This window comes from Cyprinus carpio, unplaced genomic scaffold, assembly GCF_018340385.1.
Source record: "Cyprinus carpio isolate SPL01 unplaced genomic scaffold, ASM1834038v1 S000006635, whole genome shotgun sequence".
Lineage (NCBI taxonomy): Eukaryota > Metazoa > Chordata > Actinopteri > Cypriniformes > Cyprinidae > Cyprinus > Cyprinus carpio.
The window spans coordinates 149,239-176,518 of record NW_024879264.1 but is presented as its reverse complement, the minus strand read 5'-3'; the positions used below and the strand labels follow the sequence as shown (position 1 = coordinate 176,518).

Below are 27,280 nucleotides of genomic sequence, written 5' to 3'. Positions count from 1 at the left end.
GATTGAAATTACAATTTTTGTTTCCAAGTTATAATCAACGAGACCTTAACACATAAAAAATTTAATCTAACTGTTTATATATGTATATATATATAAATATATATATATATACAGTATATATAAATACATACAAACAATATATATGTACAGAGAGAAAGAGAGAGACAGGCTAAAACCTCACGACTGTAAAGTTTAAAGTTTTTTCTTCAAAAATATGCAAACTTGCTGGGTTGTTGTGTACTTTAGATTTAAAATGAGCTTCTAATGACCGACAGCAATATCGTTTGGTGTAAGAATGCTTCAGCTTTATGTATGTCAGCTGTGCCAGCTCATCAGAAGCTTGTATACAATGTTTATTTGACAGCTTGATCTGTGGCGTGGTCCTTTGTTGCACGCACCCTATAAGCCATGGCAGCAGCTTATTACCTATATAAAGCACTCTTGCAATCCTGTAACTGCCAACATTAACTCAGCAAAGCACACACGTTAATTGGATTTGACTGCTATGAGACAAGCTGCATATAATTTGAGCTTTAATTCTATGTACGAAGAAAAGAGTGGGATGCACAAAACGCCTGGTTGAATTTCATTTGGAAACTGCAGTGTTTTTCAGCTCACTCTATAAACTGATGTTGTCCTCAGATGACCAACAACGGCCCATCTGACTGACATTTAATTGGTGAAATATCAACAGTATGCTGTTTCAGGGCCAGTCCCTGTGTATTACAAAACTGAGCAGACGGCCATTTAAAAACGCACTACGAGTACACAAAAGTGCTTGTGGTTTCAAAGATTGTCGACTAGCTGTTTTTTGCTGATGTATTTTTCACCCTGCCAAGAAATTTTGGTCATCGATTTACCTTATTTTGTTCCAAACCTGTTTGACTTTCTTCTGTACAACACAAAGATATTCTGAAGAATGTGCTGGTTCTTTTTTCCATGCAATTAAACTGAATGGGGAAAGTTTTCAAGCCGCTCAAAAACAGACACAAAAACAACATAATGTTAGTATAAGTTGCTAAAGATTAATAGCCTTCTTCACTGTTAACCTTTTGAGGATCATCAGTACAGATCGGGGTTATGCATTTGATATAAAAGAATGATTCAAAACGAGACAAATCAGGGACAATGGTACCTCTTCTCTCATTACTTAGATAAATGGGGCCAAATATGAAGATTCTCAGTGAATAATGACTTTCAATTTCTTAAAAATTCATCATGTTTTTGTGTTAAATAAAGCTATTGTAGCTGGCATAACATTTTAATTTATACTGTAAGATGCACAACTCATATGGACAGCTTTATGTTTATTTTATGGTGATTTGTTCACACCTATTCAATGCAGATAATCTAGTGGAGTGAAAACAGTGATGTCGAAAACTAAATTTCTCTTCCAAATCGTTCTGATGAAGAAACTAACTCATCTACATCTTTGGATGGACTGAGGGTGAGTACATTTCAGCAAATTTTCATTTTTGGGTGAACTATTACTTTAAGAAATTCAGTTTTTGAAAGTCATAGTCGGGTTTGAAACAACATGAGGCTGAGTAAATAATGACAGAATTACATTTTCGGGTGAACTATCCCTTTAAAAGTGTGGCACATTTTGTGCCTCTTGTGCTTTGTGTAACAGTAGGAAAGGGAGAAAGTGAGAGACGGAAATAGAGACAATAAGATGAAGATAAGACTTGAATAGTTTTGGTACCCGGTCGGTGGAGTTGAGGGAGACGAGCTTCTGAATAAAACATGGCAGTCGGTAGCAGGACTATATTTTAACTTTATAGGACAAATCCCCAGCTGCTCTCATGAATACCACACCTGCAATCCACCCAGATCAATGGGTCAGATGGGAGGGCCTGGCAACCCTGGTGAATTTAAACGAAAACATGGTGTTTTTTGCAGTTACCAAGAGCCAAGCAGTCCAGGTCCGACTCAGGGAGCAACGGGGCAGACAGGGCTGTGTGTGGTGTGAGAGATAGGGAATGTCAGACCTCGTGTTTCTCTGTTGGATGAATGGGGGATGTCTAGATAGTTCCTACATGATTAGAAATCTCAGTTAGTGCTATACATCATTTCCCACAGCTCTGGTGTTTGGATTAGCATGTTACACGAATAGGATTGTTTTATATAAATCACATATCAGGGGCCTTGCATTTTTCACATAATGCAACATCTACAATTAGGTTAATTGAACATTTCATATCTATCAAAGTTACAAAAGAGACACTAAATCACTTCCTCCAGGGGGGGAAAATCCTCATGGAAAATCCAAAGGATAACTATGAGATAAAGTTTAAAATAATAAATTAAGTCACACTGTGAGATATAAAGTCACAAGACATAAGGTTGCACCCGTTTGATATGTTACAATATGTGAGATTGTTAAATCACAATATAAGATATCAAGTTGCAATTATGGGGTTGTAATCATCAATCAATCTAAAACACAAGCCCTTGATTCCATTTGATTGCAGCCTTCAGTCTGTAAATCCAAGCTTGAATTATTTGGAAGTATTTCAAGTAAATAAATTATGTTAGAACAAAAATATCTAATTCTAATTCTGTAAACAATAATATTAAAGGTTAAAATTTAACAACAGAGGCCAACAATTATTACATTCAATTGCTATTTATTTTTTAGATATAATAACAAACACTCAAATAAATAAGTGCATGAGTGTTGTATACAAACATTTATATTGCCTGCCATGATCTCATTGCAATGTAGTTTTAATACAAACTTTCTATTGATATAATTATATTTATACTATAATTATGAGCCAATCCTAGACTTCGGGGGCCCTAAATGGTTGTGTTTTCATAACTGCTGGCCAAAATCAAAAATTAAGCTAAAATTTAATAATCTTTGAGAGCAAGGGGGCCCCCGGTGTTTCGGGGGCCCTATGCAACATATGTACTTTGCATATAGGTTGGATCATCCAGGACTCCATTTCTACTCCCTATATATAGTTTTAAAATATTTAACATTTAAATGGTGAAACAGCTGTCATAAAAACTTGTTTTCATGAAAGGTTTATACATTAAATAATACATCACCAACCAGATAAAAATATAATGAATTTATAATATAGTAACACATATTTATACGAAATATGATTTTCAAAAGAAAGACCTGGTGTTATATTAGACAGCAACTTATCTTTCGAAAATCATATTTCATATGTTACAAAAACAGCCTTCTTCCACCTCAGAAACATAGCTATACTGTGGAACATGTTATCTTTTTCTGACGCAGCAGAAAGCTAGTTCATGCATTCATGACCTCTTGAGTAGATCACTGTAATGCACTTCTAGCTGGTTGTCCTGAATGCATCTTCAATAAATAAGTTACAGTTAGATCCAAAAATGCAGTTGCTAGAGTTCTTACCAGGTCAAAAATAAATAAAAAAAATAAAACATTTTTGATCATATTACCACAAGTTTATAATCTCTACACTGGTTACCTATTAAGTTCTGTATTGATTTCAAAATATTGCTACTGACCTATAAAGCACTAAATGGTTTAGCTCCTGTATATTTAACTGATCTTCTTGTGCCCTATAATCCATCATACTCTTTAAGGTCACAAAATTCTGGACTTTTAGAAGTACCTACAGTAGGATATCTAAGTCCACTAAAGGAGGGAGTTCATTTTCCCATCTGGCTCTTAAAGTCTGGAATAGTCTTCTTGATAATGTCCGGGGGTAAGACACACTCTCTCTGTATAAATCTAGATAATAGATACATCTCTCCAGCCAAGCATTCGCATAATGAATCTCAATCTCACCCTTGTTCCCATTTAGATCAGACAAAAGTCACAAACATATTTTTTGCTTGAAATGTTATGAACAGCATTTACACTAATTCTTTTCTATCTGCTTTTCTGTTCCATACCCCGGGATTCACATCTGGAGGTAACTAGAGATTACACCTGCTCCAGCTCCAGCTCCAGCTTGGATACAGGCTCACCTGTGAAGAGATGATGCTGACCCCTGCGAGGACCCCAGATGATGCAAACTTAAATCGATATGCACAACTGCCAAAATTTCTCTATATTGTAATCATTATGATCATACTTGTAATAATCGCTTTAATGAGCTTCTGCCTTGAAATTAATTCATTTTAGCTAACTGTACGATTGTACAGTATGACCTTGAACTGTTAATTTGTGAAATGAATTTTACTTGGACACTTGATAACAGATCACTCTAAATTGTAATGTAGACAAATGCATTTTCCATAAAGCTCCTTTGAAACAATGTGTATTGTGAAAAGTTAAAATTTGAATTTAATTTATGAAAATGCTCCTCTCCTGCTCCTCTCTAGAACTAACTAATAAATGATGGACACTGAATGAATTTCCTAAAGTAAATATAGCATTATGGATGTTGTACAAGTTGTTTTATCTATGCCCTTCCACAGTTGAAACATGGTCAACCATTTTCTCTGAAAAAAAAAAAATAATAATAATAGCAACATTATAAACTGCCTGACCATCTTAACTGCTTAAGGGCTGGTATGTCATGTTTTTTTTTTTAGGCTTCATGTAGGTTTTGGGTTAATACACTGAAAAGAAGAAGATCATGTTGAATACAGAAAACTTTTGGGGAAGCATCCACACTGTTATGTGTAAGACATCAAGAACAGCTCTCCTCTCTTGTATCTTGGCCATCTCCACAGGATCAATCTCAGGTCATGATCTCAGCGTTGGCTTGTGTATTCAGGTCATGGCCTTTCAAACATTTCAGCATCATTTTTGCCCTGCCTCCCTGGTTTGTTTTTTCCCCATATTATTTATATTGAATGCAACAAAGACATACAGGTGCATCTCAATATATTAGAATATCGTGGAAAGTTCATTTATTTCAGTAATCCAACTCAAATTGTGAAACTTGTGTATAAAATAAATTAAATGCAAACAGACTGAAGTAGTTAAAGTCTTTGGTTCTTTTTATTGTGATGATTTTGGCTCACATTTAACAAAAACCCACCAAATCTCAACAAATTAGAATACTTCATAAGACCAATAAAAAATAAAAAATAAAACATTTTTAGTGAACTGTTGGCCTTCTGGAAAGTATGTTTATTTACTGAACATGTACTCAATATTTGGTAGGGGCTGCTTTTGCTTTAATTATTGCCTCAATTCAGTGTGGCATGGAGGTGATCAGTTTGTGGCAAATCCTGCTGGAATATGAAGTCAGCATCTTCAAAAAGCTGGTCAGCAGAAGGAAGCATGAATTGCTCTAAAATTTCTTGGTAAACGGGTGTAGTGACTTTGGTTTTTTGTTTGTGATCTTTTTCTTCCACACTTTTTCCTTCCACTCAACTTTCTGTTAACATGCTTGGATACAGCACTCTGTGAACAGCCAGCTTCTTTGGCAATGAATGCTTGTGGCTTACCCTCCTTGTGAAGGGTGTCAATGATTGTCTTCTGGACAACTGTCAGATCAGTAGTCTTCCCCATGATTGTGTAGCCTAGTGAACCAAACTGAGAGACCATTTTGAAGGTTCAGGAAACCTTTGCAGGTGTTTTGAGTTGATTAACTGATTGGCATGTCACCATATTCTAATTTGTTGAGATAGTGAATTGGTGGGTTTTTGTTAAATGTGAGCCAAAATCATCACAATTAAAAGAATCAAAGACTGCTTCAGTCTGTGTGCACTGAATTTATTTAATACATGAGTTTCACAATTTGAGTCGAATAACTGAAATAAATGAAATTTTCCACAACATTCTAATTTATTGAGATGTACCTGTATGTTAATACTTTCCCCTTTAAACCCACTCCTCCATTCTGCTCTTCATCCCGCTACATAAAAGATTCGGTTTTTTCTTCCTTTCAAGTTTTCGGATACAAAATGGCCCATTGTAGTCTAGAACCAGCAATTTTATACTTCACATTAAATAAGCAGTGATCCTCATCATTTCCTGAATGAATTATAGATTAACTGATTAAATTATGGATTAAACGGACGGATAACAAGGTGGTTGACAGAAACCGACGGCTTTCACAAGTTAACACAGTGTTGAAAAAATATGTGCCAGGAGGAAGACAGCTTCTGAGCAGGCTCTGTGAGTTTAAACAGACAGATCGAAGCCGGGCCTGTCACCTAAGGCAGGGCTGCCTCCGATGGGACCTAACCTCCCTGCCTCTGCCCTCTGATCCACGCCACTGCTCCTTTTCCCTTTCGGCTCTCAGCTCTGTTTAAATCTATACTGTTGCAGCTCAACCAAGCTCATCCTGCAAGAACCTGAACCCCACACACTCACACTGGACATACAAGATTTGGTGGTAAACACTCAATAACAGAGGGCTCAGTGGGCAGCAACAAAAATCATATATTCTCTCAGTAGATCTCCTGGTCTACAAACAGGAGCTTTTTCAATATTTCTTTTTCGAATTGCAAATGATTTTATAAAACTGAAAATTTAGAAAATGTCTGCTACAGGAGTATACAACTATATGTATGACCACTGCTGCTCATTGGAAACATGAGAGATCCATAAATCATAAACATAACTGTTATGATTTAATTTTATGTTTTTCATTGTTTTAAACTGATTTTTCTTAATTATTGCATAGAACTCATTAACAAAATGACTTTTTATTCTATTTTATATTTTTAATTTATTTTTATAGTCTATAAAAGTAGGGATGGGAATCATATTCTCAAGTAAAAATGTAAAACAAATATATTTTTTAAATACTTTAAAGCTAGTTTAAACAGCTTACTGCTTTGGATTGTTCAATCAATTTACTGTTGATATTTGTTTAAAATGTGAATAGTACTGTTTTTTGTTTGTTTGCTTGTTTGTTTGTTTGTTTGTTTGTTTTATAGAAATTAATATGGTTATTTGACAAAGGTGCACTAAATTGATCAAAAATGACAGTAAAGATATTTCTTATAAATATATATTCTTTTGAACTTTCATATGAAATATATTTAAATAGAAAACAGTTATTTTAAATTACAAAAATGCAGACTTTATACATTTATATTCATTCATACATTTCAGAAACATTGCACTTGTCCACAGTTAAAACTTCTTTAAAAATTTGAAGATAAAGACATGATTGTATTTATTGTATAAACTCTATTTAGTGAAACATCAACTGAGTTCACTGAAAAACCGTCACTAAAATGAATATGCCTTCTCAGTTGTGTTCTGATGTTCCAGCCACTAAACAGATCTGAAATTGCATCTGAAATCTCACTCAGTATCAGCGATGTTAGTATTCTGCGTGTGTCTTGGTCTAGCATTCAGAGAGGTGCAACAGCGGAACAGGAGCTCTGCGGCGGGATCACATTAGAAGGGGACCAGTGAGCTGTGTGGGCTGGAATAATTGCTGTCATTCTCTTTTCAAATCCTTTAACATATTCTGCCACAATTTGTCAGAGGATGATCCACACACTCGAGGTGACACACACACCACACACACAACACACACATGCTGTAACATTGTCTCTTGTTGCCTCTGGCGTGGCTGTCAGCTCCTTTTCTTTCAGTCCATCACTCGAGATACTGGCGAAAGCACGGTGAACACAAATAAATGCATGAATAAATAATCAAACAAACAAATGAGAACTAAACAGAGGGCAGATTTAGATGCTATGCCAGCGGATTCACTGAGGCCTTTCTCTGTCTCTGTCTCTCACTCTTTGACGGAGGCGAAAATCATTTCCTGTTTGGATTATTGGTGTGCTTTTATATGAAGGAAATAGGATATGATATTAGACAACATGATCAAAGGATGAAATGGCTAAACTGCAGCTCTATTAAGCTTGAAGGAGTTTTGAATCAATGTGCATCGTAACATCAATTTGCTTAAGATTTCTGAAGTACTCACAGAAAATAATGGAGCACCTGATGCACAAGAGTGTTTTTGACTGACTTAAACAGACAAACACTGATGTGTAAGTGACAATGTTCTCTCTTATTTAAAATTGAAAACCTAGAATAAAAAAATCTTGTTTAAGATCTCTGTGAATTGAATTATACTGAGCAGAAAAAAATGTGTGTGAATAGGATATTATTCATCAGCGCTCGAGAGCCCTGTTCATTAACATTACCTGCGTTATGGCACATATGAACTCCATGGCTGCTCCAATTAACTACTGGCACTTTATCATGCTAATTCAACTAGAGAGCAATTGATCGAGAGGGAAGAAAGAGAGGGGGAGAAAGAGACTAATGGATTAGGCACTAGGGATTCATATTTCAGAGCTGTCATTGTGGAGAGAATGTGTGTCACAGCATGCTAAGGAATGTAATATGATACACTCGCATAGTCTAAATCAAAGCCTACGGGAAGAGGAGAGCAGGAAGTAAAGGAAAGAGGAGAGGAGAGGAGAGGAGAGGAGAGGAGAGGAGAGGAGAGGAGAGGAAAGGAAAGGAAAGGAAAGGAAGAAAGGAAAGGAAAGGAAAGGAAAGAAAGTGAAAAAGGAAAGGAAAGGAAAGGAAAGAAGGAAAAGGAAGGAAAGGAATAATGGCTGTATACGTGACCCCGATACATAAACTAAGAATAACAGATTATACAAACAAATGATTTCTGTGTTTCGAAGTTGCTTCCGCGATGCACAATATTCCATCTTCGCACCACAACTGTGAACTCAAAACCCAAACCACACCACAAAACTGGTGCTTTTGCAATGCCAAACCACATGCTAATGCTTTCCAGAGAAACATCCAATGCAAACTGCAAACTTTATATGATTCCTAGCACAGCTGTTCTAAAAAAGCAACAAACAGATTCTGTTTTTTTTCCATTCTAGTGTCTGAATATGCAGTAGGGGTGGAAGGGGGTGTTTGTGTGATTGCACTAAGCTGGAAACACATTAGGGGTTTTACTGGATATTAATGTGCAGCTGGCAGAACTGAACGTTGAGCCAAGAGAAAAAATGACTTTCATGAGAGTGGACCATCCCATCAGGGGCAGGAACTTCTCTGTGAAAAGGCCATTTAAACCACAGAGTTAGAGAAAAACAGAAAGAGTGGTGTGAACAGTCACAGCTTTTTAGTTGACATACTAGTGGGTGTTTTTGTGTGTTCAACTTTATTCCTGCAAGCTCAAAATGTGCCAAAAGTGTACAATGGCATCAGTAGTTTTGTCTGCAAACTACTTGCTACTACTGCTAAACAGTACAGATGTCCAGAGAAGACCAAAACTTGAAAGCCCAGTGCCCAATGCACACATGTGACTGTGTGATTTAGTTAACCAATGTGATGGGTTGCGTTAACTTCGAGTCCAATCAACATCAATCTCTGCTCCATTAAAATCAACGGTACATGTTTCTGCCATAGATTCTCAATAAAACACAACTTCAGTGGGACTCTATAGACCCTGTGTCTATGATATCCTATGCACCGTTTGCATGCAGATTAAAGCTGATTAAGTTGATTGATGAACAATGTGTTTGTGGTGGATTATATTTTACACTTTTATATTACAATACTGAAACAAATATCGCACCGGTACTATAATGCTATATAGAGTAATGTTTAAAAGTCTGGATGCATTAATAATGTTTGTTTTAAGAAGGTTCTTTTGCTTTGGTTGCATCAATATGAAATGTCCAATTTCAGATTTCACCAACATTTCCTTTTGCAAATACTGTACATAAAGCCAGTTTTATTACAGTGAGGTCCTACAAAAGGCAGTATGATCCACACAGAGATCTGATCTTACTATCATCTAGACAGAGACTGCATGAAGAGACAGAAAGTATTGATACTAAAGTCACAAATCCATAGAATAACTGGCAACTTCTTCAACAACCTTAAAACTACTTTAAAAAGTACACCAAGGAAAAAGCCTTTTTAAAGGCAAATGGTGAACACACCAAATGCAGTTTATTGATATATAAAAAGGATACATGCATTATTTTTTTTTTTAAATAAATGCCCTCTTTAAGAACCTAAAACCTTTCAAAGTACTGTACATAAACACTACCGTTCAAAAGTTTCAGGTCAGTAAGATTTTATGTATGTGTATTGATTGATTGATTGATTGAAATGAATACTTTTATTCAGCAATGGACACATGGAATTGACCAAAATAACAGTAAATACACTGTTTTGAAATAAGCACTGCTTTAACATTGATAATAATCAGCATATTACAATGATTTCTGAAGGATCACGTGACACTGAAGACTGGAGTTATGATGCTGAAACTTCAGCTTTGCCATTACATGAATAAATTGGTATTTTAAAATATATTAAAATAGATGAACGTTTGGTTCAATTTATATATATTTGAGAATATTACGTTTTTTACTGTATTTATTTTAATCAAATAAATTTAGTCTTGGTAAAGTTAAGCGGGACAGCTGTCTTAAAGAGTATCCCAAAGTCTACATATATGATTTAGTTATTTATTTATGCATTTTTTCCCAATACATAATCTTAAATCAGTTTACAAATGTGGGTGGGTTATTAGAAAGACAGTCTAGTTGGATTAATTTCCATGTCATGTTTCTTCATCAGTGGAGTGTGTTATATTGTCCTCTTTCACTTTCCTTGTCTCTGATGCAGTGGTAATGATGAATTGCACGTGGCTAATCAATGCTAAAAATCACTGCAGGAATGTGTGTGTGTGTGTGTGTGTGTGTGTTTGTGGTGTGTGTGTGTGTGTGTGTGTTGGTGTGTATATGTGTGCGTGTGTGTTTGTCAACCTCCTGCTGTGCTGACAAATCTGATCTATCTTTCACATGACCCACATAACACATCATATTACACACAACACTGGACGGGGGGGAAACACACACACATAGGGGTGGAAATATCTTTCATCTTCAACTTTCCTTCACTCATATGGCTCAGCTGATTTTTCTCTCTTTTTCATCCCTCATTCCATTCCTCTCCTCAGAGTCATTTCTGCCACGAGGTATTGAATTAGAAGACAAATTCAGTCTCTGTAAGGCAGCCGGTGTACACCTGAGAGCCTTTCCACCACTCTCACAGTATGTTTTTCAAAGTTGAAATTTTTCTCATAAACCTTCAGCTCTCTTCATCTGTCCCTTGATGCTCTCTCTCTCTCTCTTTCTCGGTCTGTCCCAGAGGTCTGTTGTGCGCAGTTGAGCTACAGAGCTTTAGAGAAGCTATTAAACGTCCTTTTGTTCAAATTGATTAACAGAAAGGACACCATTAATTGAAAAATATGCACCAAATTAAATAAAGAGGAGTGAGAGAAGAAATGATACAGGCCAAGAAAGCTAATAATCCATAAATATGGACAGACGGCACCGCAGCTATGAATCATTTCCGATTATTTATGGTCAAAATCTTGCGACTTGCGCAGAGGTCACTTGTAGATAACTGTGTTGAAAAAGGACTATTTCTACCCCTCATAACCCTATTAGCTCCAAATCACGGCTCAAAGACAATGTGGCCTGTTAGCCTAATTAAAACTAATTACTGATGAAAGCTTGATGTAAAGCAAAGCTGGGGCAACACTCTTGTCAACACAGCCTTGAGCTCTCTCTCTCTCTCTCTCTCACTCTCTCTCTCTCTATCTCTCTCTCTCGGTGGAGGCCATCTGTTGGAGGTGATTAATCGAGATTACATTGACCCTCGGTGCGGGACTCACTTGAGCCATGGCGGTATCGTGCTGACTCGCTGCGCCCGGGCTCTTCACGCTCCGCTTAATTCATGTCATCGGGCTCCAAAGATCAGCTCCTACAGGGGGGCTCGTAACCCTCCTTCAGGGAAGCTCGTCTGAGGAAAGGTCCGTCGCGTAGCAGTACATCACTGCTCCATATCTGACATCAACCGCCGGAGCGCTTGGCTCAGGGGGAAATTCCCACACTGGCCAATGAGGGGATTAGCATTTTAACCGAGGTGACTCTCTCAGTACAATGGCTCTCTCTGGATCCCATGTTTTTCACCTGGAGCTGATTTGAAATGAATTACGGCTACTGACGGACAGATTTCTGATGATGTGTATCCAGGACTTTAATTTGATTAAATGATTACATGGAGTGATGAAGAGGTTTATTCTTATTACACAATCACTCAGAAGTACAGGAACCTTCTATGTCAAGACACTGGCCTACGTCAGAGGGACAGCTTACATGGGCAGTGATTTTGCAGGTGGGCGACATGAGAATTTCATGTATAAAGTATTTGTTTTACCTAGCTTCACTGAGAATTCCCAATAGATTACGCAATAATAAGAATGAATAAATACATTAAAAATTAATATCATACTAATATCATTATATACGGTTTTGGTCTTGCCACCCACCAGCTCACTCAGCCCACTTAAACAGGCACATCGTTTCTACTGCTTCCTTACCATCTCTGCTGGAAAAACTTTTTTCTTAGAACGCAATCTCCAGATGATCTCGCAACGACCATCATCATTATCATCATCATCATCAGCCAGACTATATTGACTGACCTCAACATCACTAAACGGCTGGATTGGGACCAACACTAATGCCAGTTAGATCAGCCAGGAACCTGGGAGGAGTGTTAAACCGTGAATTCACTACCCAAACAGACACTCTTTTAGGAGAAAGTGAGGAAAAGTCAAATCCGGATTATCAAATGAAGAAACATCTGTGAACATAATGTTTAGTAGTATATTGACAGTTGATAGCTAAAGCAGTGTTCAGGTGGAAAAGCAGCCCTGTCTGAGCAGTGATGCAGCTGTCTGAATTCCTCTTTAAAGTGCTGATTAATGAAATGAATGCCAATAGACCAGCATTTATCAAAGAATTGAATACCTATGAAAGGACGTGGAGTGGAGTTTAATTAGAATGTTTGCCTGGGAGAGAAAAGGGGGGTAACGGGCTGGAAGTCATCCAGCTACAACACCTTTTTAACTCAAATGTTCAGCTTTGCTTTGAATTAGATAATGAGTATACATTAGGTATATATGTGCTTTTGACACCACATTGAAGAGCATCAAAACAACATTTATTATTTGAATTTCATGATTAAATTAGAGTAGTCCAGACTTTGTTTTCTAGCAAAAGTAACACAACACAAAGCTTACTTGCAATTTTGGCTAGCAGCCTGGTCTACATGTAATGTTTAGTGAAGTTTTGCTCACGCATCAATAGAAAACAGCACAGATCTTTGAAGATTGTTTAATATGGAATGAATTGATAATGTCAACCCAGGCCTAATTAGGACTGTTAACTAATTTAATACACATATTAACACTTAACACAATGTTATTTAATATTCTATGATATGTAACTTTCCCACCTTCAGAACTAATGTTTATCAGCCATTAATATCTGTAAAAAAAAAAAAAATTAAAAGTAACTTTTTAATAAATTTAATGTTTTCTTGCTGAATAAATGCATTCATTTCTTTAAAAATCCTTTTTTTACAGTTATATAAAATTATAATTTATTATGTCAAGATTAGCACAAATTAACAAATTATACAACTTAACTAGTGCAAGTTAAGTTGTTAAGTCTGTAATGAATAATTTTCCTCCATTGAGAGCAATTTTGTCTTCTACAATAATCTGGGGGCTTTTATGAGCAATTACTGATATGTACATTTACATTTACATTTAGTCATTTAGCAGATGCTTTTATTTGCTGATCTATGCAAATAATGTTGGATTAAATAATAAGCATATTATGTAATTAATATAATATTAAAATATTCTGAATAACCATCTGTAATGAACAATCCTAGTAGCCTATTTACATATAAAACGTTATTGTGAAGACTCCCAGCTCAAACTCGATTTAGCACATGAGAAAAAACCAGCAAACAGAGAACAGGGGCCTCTTTAGCATCCAAAACACAAAAAATGAGAGACATCCTTCTGCCTGGTCATGCATGACTCCCTGAGCTCCTCCACTTGAGACACTCGCCTGGAGCTAAGCGATAGCCAAACCACTCACTCTGTCCTAAAGAGTCTGGAGCAAGAAGCCTCATCCTCGCCCAAACTCTCCCGTTAGACTCAAATACCACAACCACGTGCCAGACAATTACAGAGTGAACCAACAAGCAGCAAGTGGCACAGGACCCTTGTAAAGCAGAGCCAAAAGCTCCGCCAAATGATTAGTGAGGGGACAGTGAAGTGTGACAGCAAGCACTACAGCCATGAATCCCAGCTGGTGAAGACTTTTAAAAGTCCCTCAGATGGCCAAACAAGGTCTCAGATGAGAGGGCACAGGAGGGGATTAATTAATACAACCATTACAGGTGTTGTATTTCACTAATACCTCATCAAAAATGCAAATATGTTGAAGCATCATATGTTGGATTACCAATGACGGTGTTGAGTACTTAGATGATGTTAAATTATTATGCAAAACCGTTATGGAAAAAACTATTGGAGGACAGAGAAAATATCGGAGAGAATTCATAAAGAATCAAGTAACTGCAGCAACATGATTCCGTTATTGCATGGGCAATTGGACAAAACGCATATTGATTTCAGAAATTTAAGAAGTATTTGTCAAGAGAGATGGAAATTTATCTAATGGACTTTAAAACAAATGTAAACATTTTAACATATTACAGCACTCTTAACTTTTAAGTCAGAGTTTCTGTGACGTGTCTTATTGATATTACATTTATTATATTGCCACACTCATTAACAGGACCGTTTGAGGTTTGTTTAGATCCCCGCTGAAGACTGCATATTCACATTGATTTTCCCTTATGATTAATAATTATTAATTAGCAAGAAATGAGGTAATGATTGACGGTGTATTCATTTGTACACACTCTCACACACACACACACACACACACACACACACACACACACGATCTAAAAAATCATTTAAAATGACTCATTTAAAATAACATTCTTTGAAAATTGACTATTTCAAGCCAATTCGATTCAAGCATAAATACAATTAAAAAAAAAAGAAATCTCAGTAGCACATATCTGAAGAAATAGCAGAGCAAACTCTGAATACTCTTCCGCACAGTCAAGGCTGCATGGTGTTCTTAATCATAGAAAAATAATAAAGTATCACATCAATAAGCACATTTCCTTCCTGTAAGCTTTCCTTAAAACTATTTCCGTCTGCACTGATTGTTCTGATTAACAATGATTATAAGAGATTAATGTTACACTTGTTTGAATCACAAGGTTTATTAGGTTTTTGGCAAGTTCTTAAATGTGAACTAAAAAGATAGATGTGATTTAAGAGCCTTAGTTCCTGTAAATGAATTTAATTACGGTTAATTTAGATTTAAAACTAAATGCATTTAATCAACCAACATAAAAAATTAGACCACCTAAAAAAACATGCAATTACAGTATATTATTAAAGTTTAATTTTCTGATTAATCAAAGCCGCCAGTCAAAAAATCGTATTAATTTACCACATGATAAGTGTTCACATTTATTTTTATTTGATAAAAAAAATCTCAGGTTTCTCTCGCCAAAGTTAAAATTAATGAATACTACACTCACAGGAAAAAAGCTTATATGATCACCAAATGACCACCAGCAGAATATGTGACGATACGTGTAATTTTCACATTCTACATTAAAATACCTTTTTGTTGGAATTGGACAAAAGTTATCACTTTGAATGCGATACAGTCAGCAAAGTCAATTTTGAGAAAAATCGAGTTAAAGTTTTCTGAAGGTTCTTTTCTTAATAATAACAACTATATTATTTATCACAATATAGCTGTTTTTATTTTATCTTTGTTATTAAACATATGATACAAAGATGCAAATAAACTAGTTTGATAAAGAGTAGTGAATGATTCCATCTTTTATTTTAATGTTTGATTAACATCGAGACAGATCAATATTGTGACCTACTGTAATGCATGGATCTAATATAATGTTACACATCAGATTTTCCCCCAACCATTAATTAAACGTTCATGTAAAACATAACATATTAATTTGTGTGAATCTCGCCAAGACATATTTCTCAATAATGTACTTTATAAGGGAGATTGCACGCTCTCTGAGAGGCGCGTCTTATGCATGCATTTTGCAAATGTCAGTCAGTGCGATCATTTTGTTTTCATCAGCATGGGTTTGAAAATCATATTTTACTGGCTCAGACTCATCTCATACAGATTTCTCTATGAATATTCATAAAGCTGGAAAGTCGTCCAGAAGTGAGTAGAGAAAAAGGTACTCCTCTCAGAAAACCCACAAATAAAGATAATCTTAGATGTTTAATCACTATTTAGAAAACCCACAAATGTAGATTATGTTATTACTGAACTCATTTTTGTGAAAACCTCAAAATCGACCAAAACTCACATTTTTCACTTCTTTTGCCTGTAGATCAATATTAGTGCACATTCTGACACGTTTTGCCAGCACGGGTCACATATAAATAAATAAATAAAAAAAAACACTCTGAAGGATTTGGAGGTGTTGATAGACTTGGACTCTGATAATTCATGTTTTGATCATCATTCTGAATCTAATCCAGACAAAGTCTTGGACCCAAATACAATTTTTTCCACTTTTTGTATGATTTTTTTTTTTCTTTTTCTTTTAATGGAACTTAAAAACATTCAAATCTTGATAAATACAGAATGAATGAAGATATAATTTCTTTAATATATATATATATATCTAATATATTAATATATAATAATATTACTATATTAATATATATAAATTATATGATTAGAGGAGAGAGAGGTGTGTGAGAGAGAGACAGAGAGAAAGAGAGATAGATATTTTTATATAAATATAGAGAAATTTTACTGCCCCAGTGCCAACTAATGTGCTGTTTTTTTTTTTTTTTTTTTTTTTTTTTTCAGAGAATGTAGAATGCAAATTATTGAAGCTTATCAAAAATAATTGTAATTTTAAATGTTTGATTCTGGTCACTCATGTCTTCAAGATTTTTACTGGACCATTGCTTTTTAAAACATGAAATTATGCTAAACTGAAAAATGGTCATGAAAATCCAGACGGTTCATTTTACATTATATCAAAGGCGCATAAAAAGCATGACCGCCTGCCTCTTTTATCTGTCCGTCCCAGAACTCCCAGAAGAAACCCAGCGCCTCCATGATAGACAGCAGAAATTACGATGTTCTCACCATAGCCAGTGGCACAATGCCAACTAGGTCTTTCTGTGCCAGGTGGATGTGCGTCTCAGTTTCCTCGTTGCCGGCCCTGATGCCCGGGTATTCCACCGCCCAGGAAATGGACCTGCTGCCTACCGTACTTCCAACACCGTCCACCTCCAGATCCACCTGAACCACCTTCTGCCAGCCTGGCTCCACGCTGAGAAAAGAGAGAGAAAGACAGAAAACAATAAGCGCTTTGAAACTGACAGTTTTCTAATAATCCATGCCGTGATTTTGAAAGAGAAGTCACAAGGTCAAGAACCACGCTGAGAATTTTCCATTTTTTTTTTATATTCAAAAACAATGTAAACGACACATGCGACCACATAGAGCGAGTTGAAAATAACAGATCGTGTGATGTAACAAGTCTCCAGAGTAAGCAGGTTTGAAGCCACGTCAAGTCACTTAGAGTTTACTGTCACGAGTCGATCGAGGAACAAGGAGACATGCAAGTGAGAGACATCAGAGCTGCTGAGTGCAATGACACAGCTCTCAGCGATTACAGCACCGCAACACATTAAGAGAAGGATAGAGAGGAGAAACCCAGCAGAGGGGAAAAGTAAGGCAGGAGGTATAGGAAAGGAAGTGATATGGAGAGACAGGGAACAGATGGAGGTAGACACATACAGAGACTACAACTGACAGGAACAGAAAAAATGAACGAGAGAGAAAGAGAGAGACAGACAGAGAGAGAGAAAGTGAGTGAGAGCAAGAAAAAGAAACAGACACAGAATCTTCATTTTCTGCCTGAGGTGGTGATCACCTGCCTCAAATTGCATGCAGAGAAGAATAACAACACAATTTTTCTAATGTTTTTTTTTTTTTTTTTTAGCTTTAGATCAGTGAACTTAAAAAAAAAATGGCCAGGATAGATCCAAATACCAGAAGCTTATCTGAAATTTTAGTTTGTCAAGTTACAAGCTATTAATTAATTTTGTTGAGTTGAGAGCTACTGCTCTGAAATAGTGAAGTTTTGCTACAAGCTACAAACAATACACTGATGACATTTAAAAGGGCAATATTTATAAAAAAATTAACAACTATCTAAAAACTATCCAATAAACTAATGGCTTCTGAAAGTTGTAATTTGTGGTCAGTTTGTGTGTTGTTGTTTTTTTGTTTTGTTTTTTTGTTTAGGGGTAAAAATGAATTTCGAAATACATGAACAGCAATATACTGTTAGCGAAAATCCAAACAGCGCCTACACTGCTGAAAGCATTGTTTAGATGAATATGTAAATATGTGCTGCATGCTTTCCACTCAGTAACAAAATAAACACCACAAAAATGAAAAAACAGCATGCATTTTTTATATAAAGCATAAGAAAAGCGTCTGATCATAGCAATATGGGTATGTTAGTATGAGCTCTGCAAAGTAGCACTCCAGTAAAGTCACGTCATGTTTATTTATGTCATTTCATTCAATAATAGGAGCACACACCTTCTATTATGTCATCGTCACAGACCAATGGTAGTATGAAGGTGTTTTGCAGCTCTGGCAAACTGACTTTCTGACTTTCTGAGAGGTGAATGTCCGAATGAACTGACTTACCAGAATGAATCAGATTTTTTAATGCTATATACAGAAAAGGTTGGTCTGAATGGACTTTCCAATGCTACATATGAGAAAAAGGGCTGTCTAAATGAGCTAACTCTCTAGAATGAATGCTGCATACAGGAGAGGACTGTCTAAATGAACAGATTCACTAGAATGAGCCAGACTTTCCATTGCTACCCATAAGGGACTGATCCTTTTGAACAAACCAATTCACTACAATGAGTCAGATTTTTCAATGCTACATATGAGGGACAAAAACATCTGAACCAATGGATTCAATACAATAAATCATTACAACGAATCTGACTTTCCAAATGTTACATCTGAACAAACAGATTCACTTTTTTAATGTAAATTTTACTAACAGGTTTGTAAAAACAAGTATGCAGCATGTTAAATCATACTTTTGACAATAATAAAGCTAAGTCATTTACGCATCTACACAAAGCCCATTTTAGACAAAACAAGTGAAGGCAGGCTGTAGACATGTTCTTTTTATAGTAAGAAGAAACAGGGACACATGAATAGCAGAAGCGTCTACTCTCAGAGCGCATATGAGTTTCATGATTACACATTTACAGAAAGAGTGAAAATGAAAACAGCACCCCAAATCCAGTTTCATTATGACAACTCTATCTCTTGAGAGCATCTTTCATACAAAAGATAATCCTCTCTTCAAACAGCAAGAGAGTCAGACACTGAGTTTAAAAAGAAACATCCCAGTTGTGAATCAACAACCCAATTTTCCTGACAAAACAGAGGTGCACTGAATGGCAAATGAAAATGGAGAAAGCGCTTTTCATTCCAGGAACACTGACACTGCTCGTTTCACTGGTCCCATGGCACACACGTCCACAAAGTTTCACAACAGCCTGTCAAAACAGATGCCGAGCTGTTCTGAGGACCAAACATAATCGGAAAGTCAGAAACGGAGGCCCAAAGAAGACAACAGATCCAACAGTGCAAATCAACACTAGTTACTTTTGATTATAATGATGTTAATGCTGTGCAGCTCAGGATATAAATTGATTCTTTGTATGTTAAAAACAAAGGGCACCTCAGTCATGGTATTGCCGGCCCGAGACTCAAACCCACAACCTTAGGTCACGACTTCCCCAAAATGTATTGCAATCTTGTGAGCATTGCGAGTTATACCTTAAAGACATAGTTTACCTATACATTCACTTTACAATCATTTATCCTTTTAAAGTGCACTGGCTACATCCACACCTAGAGGTATACTAATATAGTATTTATCTGTATTTTTAATTAGATTTTTTTTTTTTTTTTTTAATTAACAGTAAATTTTCATTTTGGGGTAAACTATCCCTTGAACAATATTATTATTATTATTATTATTATTATTATTATTATTATTATTATTATTATTTATTGTTGTTATTACAATGTGACACACCTTTAAACTTGCCCATTAGTTTGTGTAAAAGGAAAAGGTTATTATTTTTTTAATGTTTTTAAAATATAAATTTTTCACTGTGTTTTGGAATATATAACTGTAGCACCTAAACATTTCACGTTACCATAAGACTGGCTTGATTTCACATATTGCAAAAAATAGCATCAGAATCATCTTAAGCAGTGAGTATCCTTCAGCAAATTTTGCAGTGCCCCTCTATATCTTTTAAGTCCATGTGCAGGAATACAGTTCAGTGTGAGAGGGAGCCAGAGAAAATTAGAGGAAGACAGAAAGTGTCTTTGGGGATTTGCAGAGATATGAAAGCTGCTCCAGCAGGTACAACAGCATGAAAGGGACGGCAGAATAGAGGGTGACAGCAGTCTTTCACAGGCGACAGCAACGGAGCGATAGTGAGCAAGGAGAGAAGAGAGAGAATAAAAAGAGAGATAGGCACTGAGCACATTTAAAACTGTCCCACAACTCTGGCAGTTTTGCTTTTCTTGGGGATAAAAAAACAACAACTAATTATTAAAATAATTGGTATAAGAAAAAAAGCTATTGTAAATGCATGTGTGACAAAAAATATTGTTTGACTATTTGTAGTTATACAATATTTTGTGTGAAACTTATTATAGACAAGAAAATAAATGGTCAAAAGTCACAAATAATAGAAGGAGAGGAATGAAAGGAAGGAAAACAAATAAACAAGTTCAAGGAGCAAGATAGAAAGATAGAAAGTTGGATTCTATTTTGATGAACATTTCAATTTGACAATTCAATGAACTCTTCACGCAGCCACACACACACACACACACACACAATCCTGGAATACAAACAATCCATTATTTAACAAACATTATTTCTTATAAAAAAGTGTCTAGTCATGCATTGGTTGGACAAAGTAATAAAAACAAATATAATTTATAATGGAAATCTATGGGGGAAAGTAATACATCAAATGCATTAAACTGATTACAGTGAGGGTAAAGAGATTTATAATGTTCCAGAAAGTTTATATTTCATATAAATGCTGTTCTTTTGAAATTTTATAAATCAAATAATCCTGAAAAAAAAAAAAATGTTTCAAAAACTATATTAAATTTTGATAATAATAAGAAATGTTTCTTGAGCAGCAAGTTAGAATGATTTCTGAAGATTCATGTGACACTTAAGACTAAAGAAAAAAATCAGCTTTGAATCACAGGAATAAATTACATTTTAGAATATATTACAATAGAAAACAGTTATTTTAAATTATAATAACATTTCAAAATATTACTGTTTTTATTGTATTTTTTATCAAATAAATGCAGCCTCGATAGGCAAAAGTGACTTCTTTCAAAAACACTGGAAAAATTTATAGACCCCGGACTTTCGAACGGTATAGTGTAAGTGCTTTAACAAGAATAATAAATAAAAAAATAAAGGTTTCTACTTTTAAACCTCATGGAAGTTCCATTACTGTGCATTACTGTAAACAAGTTTTGTTCTGTTTGTATCAATGATTTCCTGTGGTAATTGACAGCATGCTACAAATGACGTTGATGCAGCTTAAGCTGCAGTTAACCTTAAACACTAACGCACACAGGTGAATTTGTCATAATAAAGAATATGTTTAACCAGTTCATTGACATGATACTGTTTATTTCTGTCAACAATGTTTCTTGAGTTTCATATTAGGCTGTGAGTGTTTCAGAACCATGGACAGAGACACAAGACAAGGACAACACGCTAAAACTTATAAATAAAATAAATATAAATAAATATCTGCCTGCATGCCTACAATTTATTGCTGCCACAACTAGAAAATAATTGTTTAAAATAAAATCACATTTACAACCAGTTTTCTGTGGGCTGAAACAGAGAAATGTAATTTGTTTTTGTTCCATGAACCTTATTTGCATAGAAAGGAGTAGTGTTTGGTCAGAAAAGAATAACAATGTACAGTGCATAATTAGTGTATATTTGATGTGAATTAGATGCCAGGTTTTGTGGTGAGACAGCATACGAAAGTTGGAACAGATTTGTGAATTCAGCCGTTACTGCTTTCCAAGTTCAAGTAAAGTTTCAATATTGGTTGTGTGCAATATTACATGAAGAAATGTCTTTTAAAACTTTATTTATTTCTATTTTAAAACCAAATTCAAATGACGAGCATGAAAACGTTATGTGAGGACACATCGATAGAGACGATAGTACAAAATATATACCTGTCAACAAATTTCTACCAGTTTATCGCCCAGCCCTAGTTACAGTATTCCCTATAACTAGTAGTCCAGTTAGCAAAGCCTCCCTGAAATCATAACAATGACTTTTCCTTGTATTGTGAAGCTCCTAGCAGTTTACAGCTCCTCATCCCATAGGAGAGGCTCTACACACAGCAGGTCAGATGAGCTCCTGGTAAGTGTCTGCTGGGACCACATTTAAATGCCAGGGAGAGTCAAGTGACAGAGCAAATAAACAATTTCCCCACTGAGGTGATTTATTTCAGTGCCAGGTCTCTGGGGACGGAGATAATTGAAAGTGTTTGCATCATTCAGTTATCGGAGTAAATGTTTCAGCCAGAAGTATCTGGGTTTTTTTGTCTGTGCACTGTCATCTCATATCCTTTTTCTAACAAAATCTCTTACATAAAAGCATTTTAAGTATTTATATCCGCGTTGACAAAAACATTACATGTTTTACATGTCTTTTATATAATAGTACATATGCATATGTTGTATAGAAAACTCTCAGTTATAAAATGATTATATGGCTATAAATCTGAAATATTCTGCATTTTTGCAATGTAATTGCAGTATTGAGTATAAAGCAAACATCATCTCCAGACACTTCAATTGTCAGTAATAGTGCACAGAATCTTATTAGTAATTTAGGTTTCTTTTTGGGAGCAACTACTTAAAGATTACAGTGCCAACAACATAAATATATATAACAATTAGCACCAGCACTAAATGTGAAACCAAGTGTTCTTTAGAGAGAACCCACATTCCACAACTCACCAGTACCACAGGAAAAATAAATCATATTTCACCCATAGTTGTGAATGTGAGTCTGAATTAAATGGTGAGATAAAAAGAGTAATATGAATAATAGCAAAAAAAAAAAAAATAGTATTGGGTTGATCTCACAGGCTGCACACAAAGACAAACCAACAGCACAAGCGTTATAGTCAGATTCACGAGAAAAATGACTCTTGTGTGACAGTTCTTTTGATGAATCATTAAAAGACTCATAAACTCACAAGTTTGAATGAATCCTTCATTGAATTAACTTATTTACTGAAATTCTTACTTAAGGTTCATACAATTTTAAACAGTTTTGTTACTGACTGATTGTTCTCATGTTGAAGGTATTTTTATCTACTCGGAATGTATATTATATATACATTATTTCTTTATTTACTTATACTTACTATTATTAAAACAAAGTCACATAAAAGTGGACATGAGAAAAAAAAGATAAGAAAAGCTATAGAAAAAGACAAGAAATGGAGGCGTTTGACATCTGAAAGTAAGCTATCTTAACCTGCTTTCACTGATATTCACACACATTTATATTTTGGACTATTTAAAAAGGATTCAAGCAGTGCACGTACCCCACATAAGGCCTGAGAGGGTAAAATGCCTTACTTTCTGTCAGTACATAGCAGAATAACTACAAAGGAAAACACATTTCTCAATAGGCATAGTTCTAAAATTATATGCCACTATTCAAGACTGTTTTCTTGTCCCAGTAAAACACTCACTCGCATGCATTTGATGGACCGCCTGGCTTCCTATCAGAGACGCACAAACACGCAGACCTGTTGAGAAATGTTCCACCAGGTTGTTTATTTGGCAGTCCGCAACAACTCTCCTACTTTCTCCGACGCACACACGCACAAAGTCATATGAGTACATGGGCGCAGTGATAAATACCTGTGACAGACTGTGTGTTCAGAGGTAGTGTGTTGTTGCGCGGAACCAGGCTTGACTAGAAGAAAACCCAACGGCCATCATACATATTCAAACACCCCACAGCCAGAAATGACTACTCAATTTTCTCCTCACATACCTCACATTTTTAACATTTTTTGTTTTTGTGTGTGTGTGTGTGTGTGTGTGTGTGTGTGTGTGTGTGTGTGTGTGTGTGTGTGTGAGTCAACTCGTACTGCATAACAAAAAGTAAGTAGAAAAAAGAGCAATGATGGACACAGAAGAACCAAGTCAACTGCAGAAGCAGAAAGGATTATAATAAAAAAAGTAGGTCAAAACCTACAAATGCATTTGAGTAAAATGCTAGTGGGTACTAAGGGTGCTTTCTTCCATTTTAAAGTAAAACAAACCAAAATAAATAAATAATGTGTTGCTCATAATTGCAACTTTATTTCCTGCAATGTGACTTTACACATCAAAGCTGCGAGTATGTTTCTCTTAATTTTTTACTTTATTTATAGCAATTGTGAGATTTTATTTCATTATATGTGACTTCATATGTGACAATGTCTTGCAATTGTGACTTTTTATGTGACAGCATGCCTTGATATTTTTATAAAAGGTTTTTATATACAAATGTTTGTCAATTGGAATGATTCCAAACCGATTTCAGATTCCTAAACCCCACTGACAGCTTTAGTACCTTTTTTTTCTGAGAGTGTATGAATCTTAAACTTTCTGTTTATATGAACCTTAAACATTGCAATCCATTAGCATTTTTGTTGACATATTTTGACTTGTATTTTCTGACATAGTTCAAGGATCTGGTGTTTCCTGAATCTATAGTTCCCACTATCATTCGCAAACACCATCGCAAAGTTCAACCTGTAGTTAGAAGCATAGTTTATGCTAGTATAACAAATGTGTGCAGAAAACAAAAACAACAAAGCAGTCCAGAGCAGATGCCATGTTTGTTATTTACAGCAATAATCTGACAGTTGATCTGCAATAATTTTGCCTTTGATCTTGTACTGATTAATTAGCAGAAATTATCACTCCACCAACTGCTTGACATCAACAACAGTTCCAATATAGGTGGTTTCAATGGCGACAAAGTTTTTGTTGAAATTTGTGGGACGAGAGTATTTAAATGAATTATGCAAGATGATTTAGTAAGGTTTGCGGTAGTCAGTTCATTGGTATTTGCACCATTATTTAACGCCCCCCAAAAATTTTGCACCTGTGTTGTTAGTAGTAGATTATGTACACCCGATTATCCTCGGCTCTTTGTGGGATGCGTTGGTCATTATGGAAATGATCTGGCTGCGTCTGTGTTGTTTATTTTGCACATTGTCAGTAGATCGCCCGCAAAACTTTCCACTCCCATCAGTGCATTTATGGGATTGCGCTCTTGCTATAATTTGGCTTGCTTAGAAAATCTGGCTCTATATCAAGTCTACAACACCACTTTCAATTCGATCAAAATATTATTCAGAATCAACTGAGTTGATTACATGAGAGCTTTTCAGTCCAATTGAGCCATCAATCTGATTACTAATTAATAATTTGGGTGCATGTAAATGTCATTAAAGTGACATATTACTTAAAAAAAAACTGTCCTACAATCACCATTTTACTCTGAGGTGGAAACAGACTTCCATATCTGTATTTGTTTAGAAGCATTTATTTGAAAGCTTCTCTTCCATGCACAGACTTAAGATAGGGTTTGTATTGTTACCTCTGTGCTCTGTCTTCTCAAGCGGGGCGGCAATTTGGTTAGCTGTGACAATAATAATACATCAAAGCGGAGAATCAATTCCACTACAAAGGCTTTGTAGCCTAAACCTACAACTAGGGGAGACAGCTCCAGCATTGTGTATGTGGTGCACCTGTGCGTGTGGCTTCTTTATTATTCAGTTTGTGCATCTAATGTACTAAATACATTTTTGGATAGGCAATGCGGTGTGTTTTCTGTGTGCGTGTGACTATTAAGGCTCTGCTGGTGCGTTCAAGGGGAATTTCATTTCACAGGTGAGGAGGGAACTCTGTCTAAAGTGACTGGAGCGTGTCCACGCTCTGGCTTCTCTAGCCGTGGTGCCCCTGGGGTGGGCAGTTAAGGGCAACAGAGTGCAACAGGATACAAGCATCTGACACACCACGACTGAGCACTCAGCTGGCAAACAGCCACTATGCAGAGAAAGAGAGAGAGACCGACTGAAAAATCGAGGAAAAAAAGGGCAAAGGAGTGCATCATATAGAAAATGGCAGAGAAATATTAATGAAAGTTAACTAAAGTCATTGTAGCATGGAAATGGCAACACTATTCTTCAAGAATAAAGCACCAGCCATAGGTGCTTCCTAACGGGAAAAACTCACAATGGCATCCAGAGAGATGAGAAGCAAGAAAATGTTATGAATCACTGTACTGAATTCAGAATGTTCAATACAGGCTGGAATATTGCTTTAAGAAAACCTCTCCATTTGTTCTTTATTTAATAACAATATTGCCTATGAGAAACAAATGAGATGTAAAAGCAAGCTACAGGATCAGGAAATAATAAGAAGTACCGAGAAATCAGCTGTATATGTCTGCACTTATGTGGCCTTTCCCTTTATGTGTTGACAAAACGCCTACAGTAGATTTAGAGAAAGCATTAAAGACTTGATTTATGTCTGGAATGTGCACAAATGAAAAAAAAATGAAATGCATTTATGGAAGGGGCAGAGATGAGAAAGGATTGAGAAGCTAAGAAAAAGTGAACAACAGTGAAATAATCAAAGATAGAAATAGACCATGAAGAGCACTAGATGTAAGAAAAAAAAAAAAAAAAAAACAGAATGAGAGAAAGAAAAGGATAAAACAGGCTGGAGAGCACTTCTGTGTCCTATTCCCATTGGAGACTTTCAATTTAACCTGGTCTGAGAGCTAAGTATTCAGAAAAAAAGTTTGAATGAGACTGAAAGAGGCAGAAAGGACAAAGAGGCCGATGTAGGACCCCTGTGTGCCCTTGCCAAATAAAAGAGGGAAGGAAGAGAAAATAATAGTGATAAATGTCAGTGTGATAGAGCATGCTCAGCCACTGGTTCCTCACCACAAACACTGCTGGCTCAACTATTGTTAGACGGACAGATTTAGGGAGTCTGCCTCAGGATGAATTTAGAGAAGGAAGAATAAAGCCGTCAACCTTTATTTAATGAGACGGAAATTGCTTTCAAGCAAATCAAGCAATGCCATTTTTTGTGTTTTCTGAAAATATGGATCAGTGATCAAAGTGTCCGGGAAAAAAGTCAAGAGTGTACTCAAACCGCAAGGCTTCCAGCATCCTTCACGAAATTA

The 27,280-nt window shown here is 35.8% G+C and overlaps 1 pseudogene; it reads right to left on the bottom strand.

Annotated features, from left to right (window-relative positions):
- LOC122144299 overlaps positions 1-27,280 on the bottom strand; it is a 139,619-nt pseudogene that overhangs the window by 48,024 nt on the left and 64,315 nt on the right.